The following is a 7,898-nucleotide window of genomic DNA, read 5'->3' on the forward strand; positions in this document are numbered from 1 at the left end:
TGAGTTCAATAGCAAATCACTATGAAATTATATAATTTGAAGAAAAGAGAAAAAATAAAGTAGAATAAGCAATGCAAGACCTGTGGGACAATATTCAAAGTTTCAAAGAAAATCTTACTGCAGTCTAAGAAGGACACGAGAAAAAAGAAAGAAGAGGAAGATGGGGGAAGAAGAGAAAGACTGTAAGAATATCTTGACAACAATGACAAAATTTTTCATAAATTTTGTGAAAACATCAATTTATAGAGCCAAAAAGCCAAGAGAATAACAAATGGGATAAGTACAAAGAAAACCAGCCCTTGACTTGTTATAACCAAAATGATCAGGAAAAAAAACACAGATAAGAGAGAACTCCTGAAACCAACCAAAAAATAATGACACACTGTGTACACAGACACAACAAATGTATAACATCTTACTTATCATCAGAAATAATGAAATAAAAAGGAATGGCATATTCAAGTTTTGAAAAGAAAAAGAACTTGTCAATTTCAATTCTATAGCTAAGATATTCATCAAAAATTAAGACAAAACAGTATTTTCAGATAGGTTAAAACTGAAAGAATTTAGCAACAGCAGACTTAAAAGAGTTAGCAGATTCTAGAAGAGTTTTTTATACCGAAGGAAAATTACAATGAAAGAAAACCCACATTGCTAGGAAGAAAAAAAAGAGCACAAATGTTAAATATGTGAGTAAATAAAATGACTGCATATTTTTTCTTTTATTTTTTTAAAAATGATATTGTTCTTGGCCAGCCATGGTGGCTCACATCTGTAATCTCAGCTCTCTGGGAGGCTTATATTAGAAGGACTGTAGTTCAAGGCCAGTAAGCCCAGGCAAAAAGTTAGCAAGACCTCATCTTGACAAACAAGCCAGGTGTAGTAGTACATGACTGTGGTCCCAGATATGTGCATCATAGTCCAGGCCAGTCCAGGCCAAAACATGAGATCCTATCTAAAAAGTAACATAAAACCCAAAAGTGGTGGGAGACATGGCTCAAGTGGCAGAGCTCTTGCCTCACAAGCTAAAGTCCCAAGTTCAAACCACAGTACTGAAACACAAAAAAGATACTGTTTTTGCCCCTGTTAATGAACCTTTTTATTGTTATGTCTTTTTTTTTAACTGAAGTTCCCTTACTGGTCCTGCTTCCATGAATAGCCAAAGAAAACAGGGGAAAAAGGAGCACAGGGAGGGGTCATCTCCACAACATTCCACTTATACACAGACCTAAACAGACAAGCACAGTTGTCACTGTTGTGGTTAGAAGTTGACAGCATGGGCTGGGGAATAGGTGGAGACTAGGGGTGTTGTTAAAAAAATACAGGACCCCCAAACTGGGTGCCTGGGGAGGACTTGGTCAGCTTCAACCGAAGAGGATCAGAAGGTCAGAAGCAGTTTGGGAAAGCCACAACCATCATGGGTGGAGAAAGGTCCAGGGAGTTGGGGAGGAAGGATAGTTTGGCCACTGGGGTAAAGGAATTGCTCTCTCCCTGCTGGGATCCCCCATGCCCCTCTGGCCTGCTGCAAAGGGGCAGCCTGTAATCCTCAAGGGCAGGTCTGGGGCTGCCAGATGCTCTAGGCAGAGGGCTGGAGGGGGCTCACAAAGGCTTGCTGTCTAGGGGAATGACAGCACCCCGCTGCCGCTTCTCTGCTAAGGTACAGTGGTCTTCATCACAGTTTGCTTGTAATTCATGATTGATTCTTGCCAGCTTTTACTTAATGGCATCTTTGGAGATGGTGTAGATCATTTTGCTCTTGAGGGGTGCACACTCAGGGGTCCAGAAGATGAACACTAGGTCCTCCTTCTTGCTGCCCTTGGTCATGTAGGTTGCATAATAGAGAGCATATCAATAGTCCTTGTCTGGCAGCATCTTGACAAGGGTGGCATAGGGGTCATCCACAGTCTGGCCCAAATCACCTACTAGGATCTTCTTGCCCTCTTCCAGGATGATATTTTTCTTGTCCTCACTCAGGCAAAACAGCATTGCCTTCTTGCATTTCTCCACTTCCTCTGGCATGGAGGACTTGGCATCTTCACGTCACTGAACATCTTGGTGACACCATCAGAGACAGCCACACCAATTATACAATGAATCTTGGTCTTTGTAATATATTCACACATATTCACAAACACACAATATCACAAAGGATAGGAGTAATGGAACCATGATGTTATAAGATTTTCATATTTTACATGAAGTAGTACAATATTAACTATGTAGACTCCTAAGAAAATACATAGCATAATATCTAGAGAAATCCTTGAACAATATTACCAAGAAGTATAAGGTATCTGTTTCTCATTTTACTTTTAATAACATGGACATATACAAAGGAATATTCACTGAGAATATTTCCACTGAAAGGCTACAGATGATTAAAACTTCCAACAAATGATTTGACCTCAGAGGTCCAAATCCAAACTCAGAAACATAATATGAAAAAATAAGACAACGTGACTCCTGCAAAACTTAAAAACTCCACAGACAAAAACATTAATGGCAGTGAAGTGGATACAAGCTAAGACATGAATAAACATCTTAATGTATTCTAATAAAATTCAACTAAAGAAGACAATGCAGGACAAGAAAGAGGAAATCAATGAACATATAGAAATTCTGAAAAAAAATCAAAATGAAATCTGAAAAATGAAAAGCTCAATGAGTCATATAAAAACACAATTGAAAATATCTCCAGTATTGGAGGAAATTGAAGACAGAGTATCAGGACTTGAAGACAATGTAGATGTGTTAAAACATGTGAATAAAGATATTGAAAAGAAAGAAATGAAAGAAGTACAAACAGCATTAAAAGACTAAACCTACAAATGATTGGCACAGAAGACACACAAGCTAAAGATATCAAAAAGATAACCAATAAAATAATAGCAGAAAACTCCCCAAATCTTGAGAAAGAGATTATCATCCAGGTGAAAGAGAATTTTAGGACTTCAAACAGACAAGATCAGAAAAGAATCTCCTCACAACATATTATTCTTTTAACAGTAGGCATATGGAACAATGAAAGAATGGTGAAAACTGCAAGAGCAAAATGCCAAGTCACCCATAATGGACAACCCATCCAATAACAATGGATTTCTCAATAGAAACATTAAAAGCAAGGAAGGGCATATTTTAAGTCCTTAAAGAAAATAACTGATAAACTAGATTACTGGGCCCAGCAAAACTGTACTTCATAATTGAAAGAGAAATACAGGCCCTTCATGATAATCAAAAACTAAAGCAATTCACAACTGCTAAACCAGTGCTGCAGAAGATTCTTAAAGGAATCCTGCACAAAGAGGAGGAAGATAAATGCAACCATGAAAATAAGGAAAAGAATAAATCTCATTAGATAAGGAGTAAGGAAGAAGCAAGTCCAACAGAATCAATAAAATTATGGGATTATCATAAAACTTTCAATAATAACTCTGAGTCTAAATGATCTCAATTCTCTAATTAGAAGACACAGACTTCTGGATTGGATTAAAAAAACAAAACCCAACCACTTGTTGCCTACTAGAAACACATCACTGGCAAAGGCAAACATAGGCTTACAGAAAAAGGATGGAATAAGATTTTCCAAACAAATGGAGCCTGAAGTTAAGTAGTAGCAGATATACTCAGATTTGATGAAGCTGACTTCAAACCAAAATTAGTCAGAAGATACAAAGAACATCACTTCATACTGATAAAATTCAGCAAGAGGAGACAATAATTATAAACATATATATACCAAATGTCAGCATACCCAGTTTCAGCACTACTGGACAGAAAAAACAGATAGAATCCAACACAGAATAAAAGTAAGAATAATAATGAGAAGAAGAAGAAGAATGAATGAATGAATGAATAAGAACAAGAATAGCTAGTGGCTTTAATATCCCTTTCTCACCAATAGACAGATCATTCAGACAATATGTCAGTAAGGAAACTTGAGAATTAAAAAAAATGCTACAGATCAAATGGACTTAACAGATAGCTACAGGATATTCTATCCATCAGCCACAGAATACACATTCTTCTCAGCAGTCCATGGAACTGTCTCCAAAATAGGTATTTCAGGAAAGACAGCAAGTCTTAACAAATAGAAGAAAAATTAAATAACTTCATGTATTTTATCAAACCATAATGAAACAAAAAACAGGAGAAACTACAGAAAACACACACAGAGACTGAAAATTTCACTCATGAATCATTAATGGGTCATCAAAGAAATAAGGTATAGGGGGACATTTTAAAAAACTCCTACAATCACACAAAAGTGGAAACACAATTTACTTGAATCTTTGGGACACAGCAAAGACAGTGCTCAGAGGAAAGTTTGTAGCTCATTACAAAAACAGAAAAATCTCAAATAAACATTCTTCAATCTCTTAGAGGAAAATAAACAAGCCAAACCCAAAAGCAGTCAATAGAAATAATAAAATAAATAAAATAATAAAGATCAGGACTGAAATTGATGAAATGAAGAATAAAAGAATATAAGGAATCACTGAAACTAAAAAATGGTTCTTTGAGAAGATAAACAAGACTGACAAACATGTAGTCAAACTAATCAAAAGAGAGAAGACATAAATAAATAAAATCAGAGATACAAAGGGGCTATCATTCATTACAACAAACACCAATGAAACTAGGAGGGTCATTAGGGAATACTTTGAAAATATATATTATTTAAAAAAATTCTCATGCTTTCAACATAAAATTTATTAGACTATTGTTTTTAATTTTAAAAAACTTAAAATGACTAATATGTGAATAATAAATAATGAATTTTGATGCAATAATCCTCAATTGAGCATTTATATAAATTAGGGACACTTGAAAGGATAACTTAATCTAGCAAGTTTATGCTAGGACTGAATTGGTCCAATGTTAAGATATATATTAATATAATTTAGCCTATTTCTTGGGGTGAAATATTCCTGGGATGACAGGAATCTAGTGTCAGTCTTCTACACCTGTGCCATTTGTTTTGGTTCATCTTTCTTTCCCACCCACCCACAACTTTATGCTTTTGGCACCTTTCTCAAGACACAGATGGCAATCCATGATTGGGATTATGACTGGATGTTCTATTCTGTTCCATTGGACTATGTTTCCATTTTCAAGCCAATATCACACTTTTTTATTGTTATTGCTATGGCTTTGTGTTATAGTTTAAAGTCAGATATTATAATACTTGCATCATTACTCTTTTTTCAGGATGCCTGTTCAGGGTTTTTTGCACTTCCACATGACTTTCACATTTATTCTTTGAAAAAATAGATTCTAATAAACTTGAAATGTAGAAGAAATGTATAAATTCCTAGATGCATATAACCTACCAAAATTGAACCTAGAGAATATGAACCAACTGCCTCAAGCAATAAAATTGAGGCAGTAATAAAGATTCTTCCAACAAAGAGCCCAGGACCAGATGGATTCACTGCCAAATTCTACCAGACCTTTAAAGAATAACTAAAACCAATGCTTCTCAAATTATTCCATAAAATAGAAATGGAAGCAACACTACCAAACTCATTCTAAGACACCAACATTACCAAAATTTTTGATATTTTTGAACAGGTTCTGCCTGGAAGCAAGGCATACATTTTTGGGTCATTTCCTTCTCCTCCCTGCCCTCTACCCCCTCCCTCTCCCCTCCACCCCCCTCGCTTCCAGGCAGAACCTGTTCTGCCCTTATCTCTAATTTTATTGAAGAAATGACATAAGCATAATAAGAAAGACGAAGCGTTTTTGCTAGTTCAGTTAAGAATAGCTATACAGAGAGAACTGAATAGCTATACAGAGAGATTCCTAACATTGATTTTGTGTACCCATGTGTTATGACCCAAGTTGATTCATCTCTAACTGATCTTTACACTGGTTCCTGATCCCCTTCTCATGTTAACTTCTGTTGCTTTAAGGTTTCTGTATTAGTTCCTCTGGAATGGGGACATCAACGATTTCATGTTTTGGGTTTTCTACCTATTCCCATATCTCCCATATGTGCTCTCCCCTTGTCATGTGTGGATCAACAGAATTTATATTATGAAAATGGATATAGTACTCAAAGCAATCTACAGATTCAGTGAAATTTCCATAAAAATTCCAATGGCTTTTTTTTTACAGAAATAGAAAAATCAATTCTAAATTTCATATAGAAGCAAAAAAGACCCCCAAAATAGCCAAAAATCCTAAGGGGAAAAAATGCTGGAGATTCATAATACCTGCTTTCAAATTACACTCCAGAACCACAGTAACAAAAACAACATGGTACTGGCACAAAACAGGTACATAAAACAATCGAACAGAGCAGATGATCATAAATAAACCCACACAGCCACGGCCATCTGATTTTTGACACAGGGTCCAAAAACATAGGTTGGAAAAAGACAGCCTCTTCAACAAATGGTGTTGGAAAAACTAGATCCCCATGTGTGGAAGTGTAAAGCTAGACTCCTATCTCTCAATCTGCACAAAAAATAATTCAAAGTGATCTCAAAGTCAGACCTGGAACTCTGAACTAGTAGAGTCAAATATAAGGAAAACCTTTTAAGATACAGGCATGGGTAACATGTTTCTGAACAGGAATCCAATTGCTCAGGAAATAAGAGCAACAATTGACAAATAAGATTGTATCAAATTAAAAACTTTTGCACATCAAAGGAAACAATTACCAGAATCAAAAGACAGCCTACAGAATGGGAAAAAAAATTTTCTGCTAGCTATTCATCAGATCAAGGATTAATATCCAGAATATATAAAGCACCCAAAAAGTTAAATCCCAAAAGAACAAACAGTCCAATTAATAAATGGACAAATTAATTGAACAGAAAGTTCTCAAAAGGAGAAAAACAAAAGGACAATAAATACATGAAGAAATGTTCAACAACTGAGATTCCATGTCATCCTAGATAGAATGGCAATCATCAGGAAAACAAATGACGCCATGGGGAAAGGAACCCTCATGCGCTGCTGGTGGGAACATAAACTAGTACAGTCATTATGGAAATCAGTATGGAGCTCCTCAAAAAACTAAAGATAGAATTATTATTTGATCCTGCTCTACAACTCCTGGGTATATATCCCAAAGAATATAAGTCAGCATACAATACAGGCACCTGCACTAATCACAATTTCCATACTATGGAAACTAGGTGTCCATCAACTGACGACTGGATAAAGCAAATGTTATGCATGTACATGTATGCATAACATATATATATGTGTGTACGTATGATGTAAGGAAGAATGAAATTATGTCATTTTCAGGAAAATGGATGAAACTGGAAATCACATTAAGTGAAATAAGCTAGACCAAGGAAGACAAATATTGCATGTGCTCTCTCATATATGGAATCTAGACATAAAAAAGAAAAATGAGTGACAGGAGTGTAAAATGGGGGTACTTATTAGGTGTGGGAGCCGGTGGAAGGTGTGGGGGAGTAGAGAAGGTGAATGAATATGAGTGTGAGAAGAGAGGGTGAGCAGGGAGAATGACTATGATTGAAGCACTTTACAAACACACATGAAAATTAAATAATGAAATTCATTAAAATTGTTTAAAAAGAGGAAGGGAGATAGCAAAAAGTAATAAAGGGGGTAAATTTGATCAAAGTACATTATATGCATTTATGCAAACATCACTATGAAACCCTTTGTATAATTAATATACACTCATAAAAAAGTTAGAATAAAATAAAATAATGGAAATGAGCTTTTATTGTAGGTTGGGTTTCTTTCATTCTTGAATTTGAACAAATAAGATGAAGGAAAAGGCAGCATCACATACACATGAGGGTAACATGCTAAAATTTAGTATACATAAAGTTATAAGTCTGTAACATTTATTTGTGGGGGGAAAATCAACAGAACTATTTAACATTTAAATCTATAATGAATAGATTTAT

General features: G+C 35.3%; 1 pseudogene; it reads right to left on the reverse strand.

The window, feature by feature from the left end:
* Positions 1 to 1,469: 1,469 nt before the first annotated feature.
* On the reverse strand, positions 1,470 to 2,123 carry LOC109680410 (cofilin-1 pseudogene; annotated as a pseudogene).
* Between the last annotated feature and the right edge of the window lie 5,775 nt (positions 2,124 to 7,898).

The sequence above is a fragment of the Castor canadensis genome, chromosome 10, assembly GCF_047511655.1.
Source record: "Castor canadensis chromosome 10, mCasCan1.hap1v2, whole genome shotgun sequence".
Taxonomy (NCBI): domain Eukaryota; kingdom Metazoa; phylum Chordata; class Mammalia; order Rodentia; family Castoridae; genus Castor; species Castor canadensis.